Raw genomic sequence first — 18,526 nt, forward strand, 5'->3', positions numbered from 1 at the left:
CATTCCTCTGAAACTTGAAATTCTCACTAAGGCACAGCATGAAGGATTTTCAAGCACAAGATTCTTTGAACGTAAAGAACCAGACATCTTAACTGCTTATAGCAGACTATATGACCTTACACATTAGGAGTCCCCTGGACATTTGACAATACTATATTAAGCAAATACTGTGGGAAAACAGAAGACCTGAAAACTCAATAAAGCAGGGAAGTGTATCTCTGCAATAGAAAGTACATACTCAGAGAACTCAGAAAAATAAATTCTTGCCTGCAATACTCATTAGTTTCAAACACAAGCTACCAGAGAAAAATCTGGCTCAGAGGAGAGGGGAAAATATAGATTCTTCTGAGCTATGCCTCTATGATTTCCTAAGATCAATTCATTGCAGTAATTAATTAGACAGATCACTCTTTTGTAGTCTCCTTTATTAGGTCACAAATCCATGCAAATTATTAATTTCTTCCACTACTTTTAGTAATGATCTGCTTAAGAAGTTGTCTTTTCTAAGTTCTTCAGTTTAATACTTATTTTGCAAATGTGCCAGTTGACTAAGAAGAGAGGAACAAAAGAATAAAAAAAAAATTCTGACACAAACCAGCAAATGTTAGGCCAGAAGAATATTAGTCGTTAAGAAGAAAATACCAACAGTAGAACCAAAAATAGCTCTTCAACCATTTGTCTTTTCAAACCTGTTTTTTCTCCTTAGGATTCATGCCTTCTTATGCTTTTACTGGGGTCTCTCAGAACCTCTTTCCTTGCAAAGAAAAATATGTCTCTCTATCACGTTATTAACAACCCTAGCAAGTGGTTTTATTTCTTTTATCTCCATGACTTTCTTTAGTTTTGCCTACTGTTTATCTAGATGCAAAAGCTAGTGGTCAGTGCTTGTCACTTTTCTCTTTTATTAGGTATTTAAATGAAAAGTGATGCTGTCTCTTACTCAAATGTAAATTTAAGCCATCTCTACTTGGAACTAGGGACTTTCCATTTCTATTTCCATTCCACTAGGCTTTCCATTGGCAAAATTTCATCATATATTCTCTTTCTATCTACCAGAATTTCTTCTATCACATACACCTTTACTTTTTATTTTTTAAAAAATGTGTGACTGGTTATCAAACCAAGTATTTTCCTTAGGCCCACAGAAGTCAAATTTTATGCTATCCTAATTTGAATTGAAATGATGGCTAAAGCAAAAAAGCAACAAAACCATCAAAAGTCACCTGTCAAAACAAAAATACGTAACTGCTGGTAAAAGTCAATATATGGCTGTATCTTTTGTGACATGTTGGCATTTTGTTGTAGTTCTTCCTCCCCAATAATTAACAGATAACAGTTTAGTTTTAAAACAAGGGCATTTTATAATCAGTGAACTATCTATGCTTCTCAAACATCTGATTTGTCTCAAGGTCACTGTCTTCAGTACCTGGGTAAGAATTACATCATCTGTCCTACTATAGGATGGCAATTACATCATTGATCAATAACTGAGATCTTAGTGTGACCAAAAAATTCACGTTAGGGATGAGTTACAACTGGGCAGATACCACAAAATGAAAGTCCTGTTTGCTTCAATCCACATCCCCATTAAGACTAAATTATAAAACTATCAACTCTCTTATCTGTAGTACAGTGTAAGCTGAGAGCTAAGCAAAGATGGGGTAGGGAAGGTGCCACAGAGGCATGCCTTTTGCAAAGGCATAGAAGATCATCTTTGCCTTGAAGAGCTTGCAGCAGCCTGAAGTGACAAGAGCAACGGAGGGTGGAGGAAAGATGTGTAAGCAGATGGCAGCAGACCACGTTATTTTTAAGCCTTTACTGGCAATGCAGTTTGAGGTAGTCACATGTTCATATTCAACAGCAATAAGTGTTTTAAGCTATTTTAGTTCCCTCTTGCCTTGAAGCAGACCTGGAGCAGGCAAGCAGCAAGCTCCTGTGTCCCAGTGGAAGATGCACGCGCTTGAGTCTTCTGCTCCCCTGTAGTGTTTGGCAGTGAAATGCAGGGTTTTGCACTCCGTGGGAAAAGATCAGCTGAATGAAAGGAACATGAAGGAAGGTCTGCAGGAAGTAGATAAAGATGATCCAGTTAAGAGTGAAGTTGAGTCAAAGAGGCTCAGGGAAGAGAGGAAATCTGGACCAAACAACGAATCAACTTAGGGTAGAGATTTATATGCAGTTTGGACTCACAATTTGTCTTCTGGCCGCTTTTGCCACTGTGCCTCTTCTGACTCAAGACTCTAAGAAGGGACAACTCCCTCGATCTCACGTAATTACAGGAACATGTTGAGGAGGAGGAGCTTGCTTTGCCCACCTTTGCTCATGCAGGGCTCAAGCAGCCCTCAGGACCAGGGTAACCTGAGCAGAGCCCCACTAAGATGTTTCAGCAAATACCTACAGTAAGATTCAACAGAGGCTGGTAACTCACCCGCGGGGGTGGATGCATAACATACAGCGGTACCTGGAGGCACTGACCTACTTGGCTTCTGTACTGCCATACAGTGAATGACAGCTCCCATCTCAAATACAAGAAGCAATACATGGAATAGGAGTCCCAGGGAGAAAGAATACTAAGCCAACATTTTCACCCCTGGATACACTAAATTAGGTACCAATCCATATTTTGGGACCTAAATAGCTGGCCTCCTTCACAGTAGTGGTGTGTGCACCCAGAGGCCCATTAAAATGAAGTAGAGGGTTGCAGGAGACTTGCCCGCTCTGAAAATCAGGCTGGGACTAACCAGATTTGATAGCTCTGACCTTAACAGAGATAGCTGTGAAACACAGACAAGACTAGCACCAGCAGGAAAATAATGCGAGGTTTCTCATATTATCTCACAAATTAAACACTGAATCTTGCAAATACATACACTGCAGCTACACGTCCTGTAGCACCTCTAAGGGCAAAAACTGATGGTCATTTAAAATGATGGCTTTTAAAACACTTGATTTTGCAGGGTGTAGGTTGCCTGAAGGACAGGCAACCTCATCTGTCTTCTACTGTCAGATACAAACAGTGGATATTTAGTGCCTATCACCCTGTCTTCTCCCTATAAATACCGAGATACAGCGTGGTTGTCTTTAATACAAGAAGTCAGTAAAAGCATGACATCAGAGAACAGACAGAACAATGAACTCACCTTAAAGAAGTTTTTATTTCAGGTTAGGGCAAGGTAGTTAGTTAACTGGGTTTTTCTGGTAGGGCCTACACTTATACATCTCTTACCAAGAGGCAGACAAACTCCCTGGCTTTGGAGTAAATAGCAAGGCAAGATTTGCCTCTGTGGGGCTCATTACAGGCTAAGGGCATTAGACCCTTTCTCTTGCAACAAATCCCTGGTGTATTTGCAGTTTAAAGAAAAAAAAATTACTTCCAAAGTCTTGTTTAAAGCACTTAAAGTTCAGTGTTCACAGCCTCAGATCACATTTGCAGATTTAATGGGGCAGTACTGCTGGCCTGCAGAAGGTACTTCTTACCCTTGCAGACTAAAGAATAACTACACACAGAGAGGCTAATTCTGTCATCCCTTGTATCAGGTTTATTCTGAAATAACACCACTGATGGATGAAATTAAGAAGGCATGAGACTGCAATAATTTAATACTGAATCAGGCCATAAAAAATATAATCTGCTTTATCAAAAATGTAGTTGACTCAAGAGATTTCTTTTCCTTGTTTCCTACACAGAGATACTCTTTTTTCACTTAAGGAATTTTTGAAAAAGCAACACCTGTAGGATTCTGGGTTAATCACAAACTTAAGTGCAAAATTAAGTTAATCTGGGTTAATCACAAACTTAAGTGCAAATTCCTCACAGGTGACAGGAAATTAAAAGACAATAGGAAAATAACTTGTCCATACAGCTTTCCATGCAGCTTTTCAAGCAGATAAATACCAAGTTAAATAAAACCTTAAATGCTGCTTCAGTTTCATGACTGCTAGCTCTTCATCCCTGTCCCAGAACCCAACTGTGTTCTGTGGAAGAAGAAACATGTCAGTGCAGCTCATTTCACCTGCAATGAAAAGTAATTTATTGTGCCTAACTGTGAAAAGCAAATTGGTATCATCATCTAGGAGTTTGTATCTCACAAGAGTAGTTTCTGTAATTTTTCCTTCTTTTGAAAAGAACTAAGATTAGAATAGCTATGTAAAAGCCTGCAACTAATATTAAATTAAGCCTGAATGCATAAAAAGTTGCTAGATGATAAAGGTTGGGAAGATATGTATGTATGGCACAAAAAGAAATACAATATGGTTATGAAAAACCTATTTCTTAATTACTAGTGAGATACATTAGTCTCAGGTATCACAAAAAATTCCAAGAAAAATAATCTTTTTCTCTTAAAATGTATTTCTAGATACCAAATTTGTTAATTTAAGAAATAATGCAAGAAAGAGTGAAAGAACTGATCATTATTTCTTCCATGTTACTGAGAGACCATCTGCATGAGCACAACTGAGGGGAAATAAATTGAGGATTAAACATTTATCCTGAAGCACCTCACCAGTGGATACCCCTAAGAACACTTAAAAATGCCATAATTTTTCCTAGCAACATGGATGATAACATTTGTATGTTGCCACTGGAGCATTAGCTAGTTGAGCTTAAGAAAACTCAAAAGAATAGTGTAGGACAAGGGTTAGAAGAACAGGAATTGCATACAACTCTGAATGCTTGCACTGCTTTACAAGTCCCTTGACTGCACAAGAGGGACAGAAGGTGAGACCTTTCCAACAACTGGTTTATGTCTGCTGTGGCAGATCTCTTCACTATGCAGCTACTCAGTTTCCAGAGAGGTAAGATATAAACCCCTGAGCTCTTATTAGCACATCAACAAGAATAAACTCCAGTCTTTTACACTGCTGAAGTACGTGCAACAACAGAGACTCCTGCTTCTGAAATCCAGTGCCAGCATCTTCCAATACACTTGCTTTCCACTCCCTCCCCTCTCACCCTGTCCTGATGTTTTCAGTTACCTTGTACACACTTCACTGATGCTCCAGCTCCCACCTACACTATCTTCCCAACCCAAACCTCAATGTGTAGTTCCTTCCCATGTTACTCAGCTTTCCTATTTATCTTCCCATCACTGCTAACCATCCCGCTGCTCCTTCCCTCAGCTGATAATCTGTTTTTAAAAACAGGCCCTAAGATTTGCTTTTTCCCTAACACAAAAAACTCAAAAAACCTTTCTAGGAATCTATGGAACTGATAACAGATCAAACCATTGCCTTTGCCTTAACTTCATTTAGAAGGAAGAACATGAAAAGTATCATCAAAGGCACAGATCAAATTCATAAAAACTAACTGGAATTTAAAAAAAAAAACAAAAACAATCAAAAAAAAAAGCCAACCTCAGACCAGATGGTTTGACACCCTATCTCATCCAGCTAAGTACTGGACTAGCAGAACCTCACTATATTACATGATTTCAGAAAGAAGGGACCTTTATCAGCATAAAACTAGGAGATCTTCAGGCTATGCTGCTCAGAAAGGAGCATGGAAAACACAACCCAGCTGACTCCCACAAGAAGCTCTTCCACGCAAAAGCAGAAGGGATTTAAATCCCACAGTGTAAGGAAAAGAAGCACAGACTGATCAAGCATAATGCCCCCAAATGAGTCTGCAAGTTGGCAGTAACAACACAACTACAGAGAATTTGGGGCTTCTTGGATCTTGACTACATCAAGCTGTTAAGAGGAAAGCTTTTCTCCTTCCTTAGTTGTGAAGTGCGACAAAGCAGTAGAAGGCAGCTGTGCTTTCTGACTTAACCTTGGTTAAAGAAAATGCTGCAAATGAGAGCCAGGGGAACTGTTCTCTGTGGATGCATTTTCTATGGAGACTGGGGAGTTGGGCTTCTCTGGCCACCACTTCCACGAGTGCATCTCCACAAACTGCAATCTCCTTTCCCTGGATAACCTTTGTCACCAAATGCTGAACACACTGATGAAGCTGATGAACAGTAAAGTGGTGTAGCAGCTTAATTGATGGCTGATACAGCAAGTGTGTGGCCTCGCTTCAGTAATAGCAGATTAAAGCATGAAAATTATTCTTTTGACCTTTTATCCTCTCCCTCCCCATCCAATGGGCACCTTCCACCTGCCAACATGGCAGGAGTGACTTGTGAAAGGAAGGACCTTGGGCAAACCAGAATTGTACATTGGTAGCAGTGAGCAGGAAAGAAATTTGCCTTGCAAAATGGCTGGGCCTCCAAAGTTCCAAGTGTGGCAGGGCACAGACAGAAATATTACAACCAGTTTCAACAGAACAGAAAGATGCATTGTGCAGGCTGCTCTAATGGCAAGGAGAAACTCACATATGGCCAAATAATGTTGTGAAAACCTTTCTGCAACAGGTAGGGGATTGGAAAAGGCCATTTTTTAAAGAGAAAGGAGGGCAAATGGCACTCAGCAGGGAAACAAAAGTGAACAAAGCAGAATCCTATGTGAAAAAAGAATGATGCTCACTGATTCTGGAGAGGAAGATCTGTATCCTTGTTGTACACAGAGGATGCCCAGTTTTGGGATCTAGTCTGCTCTCATCAACAGCCCTTTATAGCTGCCAACACCAGATGCAGAAAGCAGAACCAGTGCTTGTGCTTTCTAGCAGTGAAAGCAGGACCAGGGGTATATTCAAACAGATACTGATGCTACATACTCTCAGTTTTATTCTCGAACAATAGGAACTGTAGTAGTAAAGGCTTGTTAAGCATACACAAATGAAGTCAGAGTATTTCTGCATGCAATTAATCATGATTTATTTGAAGATACTCTGTTAGCATTCCCATTTTCTGCTCCCTGAAACTCCAATTAATGAGGGCCAACCCTCAATCTGAAAATGTTTTATTTCATGTGTGGAACAAAAGCAACAAAAAAAAATGTTATTATCTAAACCAAGAAAGTGTTCTGACAAAAAATTTCCTTGCAATTTTGAGCAGAACAAATTACTTTAAAAGAGAGGTTGGGCAAACCAGATTAAGTAAGTATAGCACTTAAGAACTTGGAAGCAAAACAGTTTTTATTTAATAAGCAGATAAGTGGTGTTTCTGCCATCACTGCTATTAGTCTTCTGCTTTCTCCTCTTCAATGCCTGCAACTCATGATCTCAGAAAACAAGCTAGTTTAAAGTATCTCTGAGGCAAATGAATGAGGAAATTAACATGTCTTTTTTGTGACAAATTTGCTACACATTTTTGAATCTATAGTTTGCCAGTTTAAAAACATTTCCAATGGCTCTTTTGAACTTAGGAGGAATAAAATCCACTTTCATTTTCCCTAATATCTCAAGTCCTTAGTATGAGAGAATCCAAGCTACTTCTTAAAACAGCTTTGTCCAATTTAGGAGAAGATGAGGTTGGTGACATTGCATGGGTTTCACACAACATATGTGTTGAAATAACCTATCTTCCCTAAAAAGATTCATGCCATTACTAAGGGTAGACCCTATTCACCAAATCCTGGTGAACACACTGTACCTGTGAACAGTTCTTCATAGCCCAACAACACAATGTGAAAGCAACTGACCACAATGGCCTTCAAATCACAAGTATCCCCAGAAACCGAGGGGGAAGCTTGTTTTTGTCAATATAGGTTTTCATGGTGAGATTTCTAAGCGCTGCATTTTGACACAGTATAAAAATCTGTAGGTATTTCAAATACTTTCAGATTACCTTTTCCTTACATCAGTGAAAAGGGCTAGCTATAAATACTCCTGCTGTATAAGCATGTTCCTTTCATAATACGCTAAGTGCTTTGATATGATGCTGGTTGTTATTTCAGACCCTAAGCCAGGTTTGTTAAAATCTGCACAAATATCACATACAGAAACATGCAAAAGATGAAGGAGCCATGCCACAAATAGAGCAACTGCAGAGGCTACGGCCCTGCCCACATACACTCTAGTGTATTTTTACACAAAGCCTAGCACTGCATCATGCGGGTGCCAGCTATAGCTTGTACCATGCTGCCAACAAAACAGGATCCAAAAACAGATAACAAGAAAAATTCTGGGCAGTTTATGTGTACTAAGAGGAACAGAATTTGTTGGGTTTTTAAGAATAACCACTTGAATGCATTACACAGATACTGAAAGCACGGATGCAAAGAGCACTAGAAGCATCAGTCAGAAATTATTTCAAACTCATCAGTCTAACTTACTTCTCCCCTCCTTTCAGGCTTTCTGAACCTGAAGAAACACTGCCTGGCTGTTCTCTTTGTGCCAGAACAAACCATGTTCTCTGCCACTTGGACTTAGCACAGTAAACTTTTAGATATTCACACAAGAAGACAGAAGACAAAACAAAAAATGCTACACAATCGTGTGGAAGAAAAACATCTGAATTGCTTGCAATTTAAAGCCTTGACTTTCTATTTCATTAAACAATAACCAGAGTTTATCTCAGAATAGAAAATTACAGCTTGAGCTGCACATCCACAGCTGAACCCAAGCTGTAGACTTGTTCAATCATTTACTTTTGTAGGGGTTTGAAAGAGTCAACAGTTCTGCGATCCTGCAAACATTTTCACCCTTTATTCTGCTTTATTCCAGCTGAATGACGATGCTCTGTAGTAACGTTCTGCTTGGCAGAGATACAGAACAACTAGAAGTCTCTTCGTGTTGCTCCACGAGTATGCAGTAAAATCACCTCAGGAGCAACGTGACAAACACTCCCAGTGGCTGCTGGTGCCACTCCTGCCCAGCTGAGCTCACAGTGACCCCGGGCTTCTCTGAGCGCCACCAGCGCAGCTGCGGTGCCAGCTGGCACCTGACAAAACGTAGGAACATGAAAACTAAAACGAGGGTTTGAGAGGAGCAGGCAGTGCTCACAAGGCAGCTGATCTGAGGTTGGCTCTGAGCAAACTAAGGATCAGAGCATGGGGTCATGCTAGAGAAGGCCATGTCAGCAGCAAGAAGTGCTTCAGATGCAGGGCTTTGAATTATAAAAGATACAGCAGATCCATGGGGAAAAAAAGAAGACCCAGGCAAACTGCAGATTTTTAACATTCTACGTGCATGTTCATTTATAGAAAGCAAATTACAATGTGTGCCAGAGATTAATTAATCAATGCACTCAATAATGTAATTCCATAGTCCTTCGGATCCTGAAGTACCACGTGCAGCAGTACTCCTTAAGCTTCCATGTTGCAGTGCAAAATGGAGGGTGGTGGAGGGAAAGGAACATATAGCACCCTCACAGCAGCTTTTAATGCTGTGGGTTTCAGGCCAAAGAAACAGTTTTGGGAAAACAGGGAGGGGAATCCATCTTCCCTCCCCAGCCTGCTTCCCAAGCAGACTCTGGGAAAACTTGCCCTCACTCTTTCACTATTTTACTTTGATCACATACATGGAACAGGCTGATACCTTCCTCACTGCAGCCCAACAAACAAAACAGTCTTTCAGGCCAGCCAAAAATAATGACCCCTCAAGTGAGTCATAGAGCATATTGCCATTTATTATCTAAGACAGTTGCTTTAACAGTGGAATTCAGTTAACCCACCCCACAGACTGGATTTCAACAATATTTAAACTGCTGGATTTCCATCAAAGGCTTAAAAGACTTGGTGATTTTTCATTTATTTTCAGTTTTTGAAACCATACAAGAAATGTCACTTGACAAAATTTATGACTAGCCCAATGGTAAGTCTAGTGTTGGTTTGTAAGATTCCTAACAAACCCCACTTCTTTAAAAAAGTAAATTTAAAGAAAAAATAAGACATTGCAGAATAAGAACATTCCTATCAGAAATGATAAGTAACTTTCCTTTCTCCAGAGATCCGGCTTTCCACCCTTTTATGTGTACTGAATAGTCTGAGTCTTTTTAATTGGAAAGATGTCATACAAACTTTCTTGGTCCTTGTTTTTTCTTCTTTCCACCAATTTTTTTTTTCCTTCTGCCTCTCACTGATTTTTGAAGACTGTAGCTGATAAATACTATCAATTTCAGTTAGCAGCTTAGTCCCAATCAGGTCATATCCCAGTTCACTGCCTGGGGTTCTAACCAACAAGCAACACTGATCCAGCAGAGCCATCTTCCTCTCTTGGTTGCCATAGATACTCTTCAGTGACCTTCTGACACATTTACTTGGCTGCCAAACAGAGACTGTCATCAAATCAAGTGCTGGTCCCTCCTCGTCGTTAATAATATCACTCTTTTTCCTAGTGGCACCAAGATTGTTGTGTACATATTCACTCACTGACATCACTTTACAGCTCCACTGCGAGGTCTGAACTGCCTCTAACTTGCCTCCTGCAACTGCTTCAGCAACTGAAACCACTCATACTAACCCAAAATACACACCAAACCCTCTTAGAAGACATTGTGCCAGTGGAAGGCTCCAAACTACAAATACGGTTTCAAGACCAAACCCCAGTGACGAAGAGTTTTATTAAGTTTGGGATTTATTACGGAAGTGCTTCAAATTTCTTTCTTAAATTATTCTTCCCAGCAGGCTAACTTTCTTTTACACTGCTTTCCTTTCCTTCTAAGGCATTTTAAGATCTTTATTTTTGCTATAATCTGAGGAACAAAGGAGGTCACTAATACCTTTATTTGGTTTGCATAGCTGGACAACATCTGGATCCAAAAATGACAGCAAAAGAAGAAAAACTTGAAAAAACCCCACTAAACTCATATGAAGAAATCAAGGGTTTACTTTTCCTAAGAATATTCAAGTTGGAACAAAGGAAACTACAGAATATCAGAGTTTTCCACAGAATAAGTGATTCAATTTTCAATCATGGAAAAATAACTATATTTAGAAAGGCATAATACTTTTTCTTCTGGTAAAATTAGCAGAATTGGGAGAATCAGATGGCCACATATCTATAGAGTATTCATCTCTATCATCCTGATGTAGAAACATTGGAAAGGAAGAAATCCTACATGTCTTGAGAGTAGCCTGTGCAGACCACATAATAACAAATAAGATCATTATGCACAGCCTCGAAGCAAATGGTCTTTTGACTTCCATCAATTTATGTATGCTGTGGAACTTCAAATTATTATATTTTATTTTTTTCTGTTTAAAAATGCTTGAAGCACTATCCTTCCAATTTAGCCCAAAGATAATACAATGATAAACTCCTACTCCAAATAAATAATCATTAGGACACTTTGGTTATCACTGAATTTGAAAACACTGGTGTTATGAAACATTGGTTTTCTGTTTAAGTGCAAGTGAAGAATGAAAAGCACAGCTCCAAATCTCAATCTGACAAAAGGAACACACCCATCCAAACATCACTGGTGCACAGAGTAAAAAAAAAAACACCCCAACGACAGGAAAACTTTAATGCCACTTTAACATTCCCCAGTAAAGAAAACTTCCTGGACAAGTTGTGTTGGCAGCTCCACATCATCCCTTCCCAGAGCTTCACTCATGCAAGCTGATGGCATTGAAAAGCACATCTACAACCATCACACAGTACTAGACAGGTCTTTAAACTGCAGAAGAGAGGAAAGATGATGCAGTTCCGAGGCTCCTTGGGTGGGACTCGGGAGATCCAGCCTCAGCTCTCTGCCATGCTCCCCTTTGGGCCATGAGCCTGCCTCCAGACTTGACTCTGCAATCTGAGCAGCAGAGGCATCACCCCCTCCCCATCTGAGGGGAGCACGGTTGGGACAGACACAGGGAAGCCTGAGAGGCTTTGGGTCGTTATTGACATGCGGCATGCAGGCTCCCTGCGTGGGCTCTGGATGCATATCCTGCATTTCTGTGTTCTGCTTTCACTGAACACATAAGTAAAACTGGAGGAATTGGAAGGAAGTGAGTAACTTTGACTTTGACAAGCACAATGAAATTCTGCCAACCTTTCCACTTGAAAAATTACTGATTTAGACACAATCCAAAAATAATAGCGGTTCTGTTCTAACTTCATGGCTATAGCTATGGTAACATTCTCAGTACTACCATGTTTCTGAAATACAATCAATGATTATTAAAAAGCTTTCTTAGAATAGATTTGAGGTGAAATCTAATGTTCTGCTTTCATAGACTGCAAACAAATGCGATTAGTGCTGACATGAAAAGCATTTGAACTGTGCAAACACTGTTTTCTTCTATAAACACTAACAGGAAAGCACCATCCAGGACTTGGTCTAGATGATTACAAACTATTTCAAGCACCATCTCTACATATTGTGTTAAAAATAATTTAATGGGTTTTTTTTGTAATACAGAATTGAAAAACATGACAGCTGAAGAACCATTTGAAACACACTCTGGTTTTAAACTATGTTTATGTCATGGAGGATCATGAGCAGATATTCTAATAGTACTTTTCTTCCCCCTCTCCAAAAAAACTTTAGCATAGAATGTCCTACAATGACACATCCCTCAAAGGATTTCCCTCCTGCTTGCCCACAAACTGTCCAGCCCCCACAAAGCTGAACGGATTGCACGTCAGCCCAGCTAATTAATTCAAGCTTACAAATAGCTACCCAATCATACCTACACAGTGTTTTCCCACACACATTTTACTTGTGTATTTTATGTTTAGACAGCCTAATATATTAATCAGTATGAAAAGAGAAAGAAGGCAAAATTAACTGTACGACTTACGCCTGGTTCAAGATCTTATTACTTGCCTCAAGAGTGTAATGTGGCCTTTATGTGCTTGAAGATCAAACTCTGTAGGTGGTTATAACCTAAAATACTGGAGGGTTTGACTTCAGCAGTTACAATCCCCAAGAAGGAAAATATAGTCTCAAAGACCAAGTGGTTCTTCAACCAGTCTCATTCTAGAAGACACTGAATATGCATTGAACTCTCTAAGCACTGATTAATTCTCCCCAGAACACTACTTGACCAGGCCTTAAACATGGAAACAGTCTGAGAATGATTTCAAACATGGTGGTTTTACTCTGCCCTCCTCTTTTTTTTTTTTTCCCTTTCTTTTTCCTTCACAGTTCACATACATACATTTGCTCACTTCACTGAATTGAGGCTTATAGCACGAAAACACAGTCATAAAGCCCAGTTGTCATTAATTGCTATAACATCACAGTTAAAGCCAGGAAAAAAAAACACTGCTGAAAACTCAATATATTTCTATCTACACATACGTGACTACAAACAACTTCATTGACTTCAGATATGCCATGCATTCTGTGCCCACCACTGCAGCTTTAACCATGAGCTTACCTCTGCTTAACCCTTTCAAACACAGGTAACTTGTTACACTGACAAATAAAACAAAACCAAAACCCAGAAATAAACCTCCTTGTGGTTTTCCTAACCAAACTACAGCATCTTTCTTCTCAAGGGAAAACCTCAGTGTTTGTGTACCTGTGAATTTGCTTTGGTGCTTCTGTAGCTAATTCAAACATTTCCCTATGCATATCACCCAAGCTGTGGCAGACCAGGTGTGCCCATGGCCAGGGACAGTGCAGGGAGCATCTTCCCAATGAGCCCAGACACCTCTACACAAACCACATGCAGCTCAGTTAACTGAGAGGGGCCTTTGGCACACATTTGGAGAAACCTCTAAACTCCTGTCTGTGTGACACAGTATGTGAAGTGCTGTACCACATGCACTCTGTAAACTTGATACCCAAGCTGGCTGGAAAATATCCACCAGCACTACCCTCAGGTCCATGTTCCCACGGTCAGCAATCCCTCCCGGCTGAAGCCATGTGCCCCTTCTCAGCAACACGTGACACCTCACCCAAAGTGTCAGCCCGTAAGGGGATCAGCATCAGCAAGCCAGGAGTGAGTTTTCTGGGTAGCTGTTGGTGAGGCCAGTGCAAAATGGTGTTGTCAGCTTGGGTGCTTTCCTTCTAAGAGGATGAGAGTATCTCAATCTCCAAAACGTTAAATCTGCTTTCAGTAATGGACAGAAAATGATACTTAAGCAGAAGGCGTAGGTAACAGCTCTGAATCTCAATCACAGGCCCAGCACACACACTCACAGTGCCTGTAGCACGTACTGTCAGTGCCCTGCAGACCTGGAGAGCTGAGGTGTCACTCCCACCCTCTCCCTCAGCAAATGGTCAGTTTGTCAACAGAGAAAAATTCTGCTAGGAAATGAAGAGATTAGCAACTCATTTCCATCGAATCACATCAGATCACTGGGCAATAATAATAAAAAGGGGTCCACTTTAAAGCAGGTTACATATACAAGCAAAAATTAGGGTAATGCACGTAATTTCAGAGGTGTAACAGAAAAAGGAGATTTGTCCTTTAGCTATAATCTTGCAGTTCCGCATGGAAAGGTCTCCACTACTGGGGAAGAGGTCTTCAGTCAGTGCCACCCACTTCAGTGACAGACAAATTAGGCTGACAGAGTGCCCATGTTTTGAACTTTCTCGTATAAAGGATAAATATAAACAGTCACATAGAGCAGATGGACAGTCAGACAACTATTAAAAGCTCCATAGATAACCCTCTGGCAGTATCACCCACATAAAACAGATACTGAAGAAATTTCTTACACAATAGTTCTTGAGCTCAGATATTCTAATGCAGTTAAGATCCAAAGAATATGCTTTGTAACTTACACGGATGATTGTCCATTTATTTTGTAAGAGGAAGCCAGGCGCATTCAACAACGCGCTTCTTGAAGCACTAACGCAGCAGAGTTCACTTTCTGCTTCTCATTTTTAGTACACACAGAGAAGGAATTATTAACTATTACTAACCAGAGCAATACCAGAGTTTGTTAAATAAAGATCCATTTCATTTCCAAGTATTGCTCTTGCTAAAATTTACCAAAAATATTGTCCCTTCTGATTGCTTCTCACAACAGTCACTGTAGCAGCACAAAGCCGGGCAGAGGCGGCTGAACTGACACAAGCTGCAATCTCTGGCACTGTGCTTTTTAGCACAGTATTTTGAACTAGCAATGGAAAAGAAAGCATTTTTAAGCACATTTCACTGAGGAGTTCCCAAGAAAAAGGTTGCAATCACAGACTTTTACAGATGTTCCAACCTGCAATGCTTCACTCCCACTATTGTTCTAAATATTGAGTACACACCCTCCACTCCACACATACTCACACGCAAACACACGTGCACACTCACGTGCACTCAGTGTCACACCATGTACTTCACTTCTAATAGTAAACCTGACAGAAAGGAATTTTATTTTTACACTTTCACACCTCCCACTCCTAATTAATGTCAATCAGCATCTTCTGCATAGTACACACTGCAGATATACATGGCCTTATCTGTGCTCTGTACAGGGCAGGGGCAAAAATTTCCATTCCTGCTAGAAATTGAGTAGGCTCTGTGGGATGGATTCATACAGGAAGGATCTGGAGATGCACATCTCTCCTTTAATGACCCTCCTGGGGGGTCAATTAAAATGCTCTGACTTTTGGGGGATGTTTCTGTTGGTTGGTTTGTGCTTTTCACCCCACAGCTATGAATAGGAAGCAATTCTCCAGTTCAGAAGAGTTGTTGCAGACTTCCCGAGGTGCAAGAGGGCTCAGGGACTTGCCAGTACATCTTGACAGCTGCCAGGAACAGAGACAGCAGTGGGAGGGATAGTGAAGGAATTTTGCCAGTGACTTCAGTAGAGCCAGTCCCCACTGTTTGGACATCCATGGACCAGAGCCAGACAATTAAAAGAACTGGTGCTTATGGGGTAGGCACCTATATTTGCACTCCCCAGCTGTAATAACCACCACAGTAGCAGAACTGAGGGTGGGAAAATCTTGCTCCCCAAACCTAAAGCAGACAAACTTGGTTTCCCAGCACACACACCACTCACTTCTTTTTATAGACTGCTTTTCTCTCGAATGCAAAAGTAAATCCAGCTCAGATGATTTCCCTGTCTTAACTTTTGTACAAGAGGAAGACAGAAAGCTAAAAAAAGAAAATTAGACACTTCATGAAATCCGTGATTAAGACACAGAAACTATCAAGACAGATGGGCTGAAACATTCAGGGAGCTTCAGTTCAACAACCCATGTTTTTCAGAGATCTACAGTACGCTATTGTCTTAGTTGAGTTTTTTAATCCCGTTTTTTATTGCGGTAATTTAACACCATTTCTAAACTTGGAGTACACTTATTGGGTAGTCCAAAATAAACCCCAATATTTACTTGACTAGCACACGGCCCTAGAACCTTAAGACACGGTTTTTCTCCCTGCTTGCTCCTTTTTTTTGGGGGGGGTGCAGGCAATGGTCACTGCTGCTGGCTTGTGAGCTTGCTGGGGAGGCAGAGCAGGGCAACTGCTAATGGGGGGAAAGCTGTGGCTCCCTCTGCTCTGCTGCAGGCTTTGCTCCCATGTGTGCTCCACGGGAGGAGCTGCTGTCCCTGTCCTTAGTGGGTTATTGCCATGCACACAGAAATACGAGGCCACACAGAGGCAGAGAGTTCCATCTTACAAACATCTGTCTCCCACGGACGAGAAGCAGAAGCCAACACTGCAGTCTCTGAAATGAGGGGCCAAATGTTTCTAGCAAGGGTGATCTGCTCCTCCACAAGCTCCTTGCTCACAGGAAGGGCTCAGCCTGGTTCATCCTGCCACTGGATCCCTTCTTCCCTCAGAAATTAAATCCTCTTTTCTGTGCAGAGTGCAAAGCAGTCACTCACCAAATTAAAAAAAAAACCAACAAAAACCAAGCCAAAACAAAACCAAAAACAAACACCCCCCCCCCCCAAAAAAAAAAAAAAAAAAAAAAAAAAAAAAGAGGGGGCAGAGGGAGAAGAAGGGGTTGAAAAAAAGGAAATCTGTGACTCTGCGCTTGGCAAAAGCCAGCGATCAGCAACAACTGCTGAAAGCTGAGTCACTTTTTTCCCTTCCACCTGGTGAGTGGCTGCCCCAATCCATTCAGCAGAAAGCTTCTTTTCACTGAAAGTGGCATAAATCTGGAGTAATTCCCTCCATTTCAATGGAGCTGCTCAGGATTTATGGCAGCATGACACAACAAGCAGAATCCTTTGCGCTGAGAGCTACCAGCCCAGGTTTTCCTACAGGAGATGGTGCTGCTTTGCTCTTTAGGCCGCGATGCCAACCATGCAACAGCACTGATGCCACAGCTTGTTCTATTTTCCCTGATGCTGTCATCTCCAGCAGATGCTCTGCAAGCAGGACCTTTGGAGAAATCACCCTCTTTCACACACTGTAGGAGAATTTTGACAATCTATGACCAGAACATTTATTAGCTTGAATTAATTATTTTTTCAGATTTCATTTTTCCCCACAGATTTCATTTAATGCTTTAATTTGCTTTAGCAAAGATTTATAAAATTATTATTTTTTAACATCTCACTGGGCTGTGTGAAACAGAGTTCAGAAGACAGCAGAAATATCTTCTGTGCAGATGATGTGTGAATAAGTAAGGGATGAAATCAAGATTTAAGGAATACCAATCAGCTTTACCAGACAATAATCTACTCTATTTATGTTCTCAGCATAAGAAAAAGTACTGCTAGGGGATTTATGCATGCACTGGAACGTTTCTATAAGCAGGGAAAGACCCTGAAAAAATCTACATAATACTCCCCCCCCAGCATGCAATGCAGCGGCAAGCAGAATAAAGAACAGTGAATGAACACAGCCCCCAACCTTTGAAACAGGGCTATTCCAACAGAGGACAGCTCCAGCTTTACAGTAAACACATCACCTGTGTAAAAAAATGTATTCACACATATGCCGAGGCACTGACAGGGTTTTTCTAAACAAATGCAATGAGCCTTGTCTGTCCTGGCTAAGTACATTTACAGCATTCAAGCACGGGACGTAGCTGCCTAGAAACAGCAGTGTTCATGTCGTCCTTTCAATATGGGGAACACAGTGTGCTAGACAAATATTAATTTAGCCTGAACAACCAGTGAGGTATGCAAATATTACTCCCAGCTTCAACTGGGATTGATTTGAGCACAGAGGAACAGCGAGGGGGATTTTTAGCAGTGCTTCAGGGAGCCAGCTCACAGCCAGGGAGAGCTGGAATCTTGCATGTCTGCAAAGTCCTTTCAGTAGCCCTGCCCCGACTAGACCTGTCTGTTCTCTTCAGGCGACCCAGATGAGCAAACATTTTCTGTATCCTGACTGGTTATGCTGCCAAATTCAACACGGCAGTTGTGCAGACATGGGTACACTGTGCAGCACCTCCCAGGTCCTGGTTGTGACATGGCTCAAGAAAAGCCACCACAGCCACTTAACCAGGCAAGAGGAACTGCAACAGACCCCTGCTGGGCACCACTACTGTCCAAAAAGCACTGATGGTGTAAAAGCAGAGAAAAGCAGCAGGAGCTTCAGCAGCTGACACTGGCTTCTTGTTTACTGGGTAGGTTGCAGAACCCCTGGGGCTCAACTGATGAGGACAGGGCCAGAGCAAAAGTCCAGCAGGTCTCGTTGTGTATTTTGTCTTTTTAAAGTTCCACCTCTAATTCAAAAGGAGGAAAGAAACATTCGTGAAGTCAAGCAGACAAGAAAAGGAGAGTTGAAACAATGCAGATCTAAGTGACCTGGAAAAAATGATCTTGTGCACCATTCTTTTCTACCACTCCACATAATAGGAGTAGAGAAAAGTGAAAGGCAGAGAATTGGGTATCTCAAGGACAGGGCATATAGA

General features: G+C 41.0%; 1 protein-coding gene across 34 annotated transcripts in view; it reads right to left on the bottom strand.

Moving 5' to 3' along the window:
- ATXN1 (ataxin 1) overlaps positions 1–18,526 on the bottom strand; it is a 383,486-nt gene that overhangs the window by 134,134 nt on the left and 230,826 nt on the right. The gene's annotated exons all lie outside the window — the stretch shown is intronic.

Source organism: Parus major, chromosome 2, assembly GCF_001522545.3.
Source record: "Parus major isolate Abel chromosome 2, Parus_major1.1, whole genome shotgun sequence".
NCBI lineage: Eukaryota > Metazoa > Chordata > Aves > Passeriformes > Paridae > Parus > Parus major.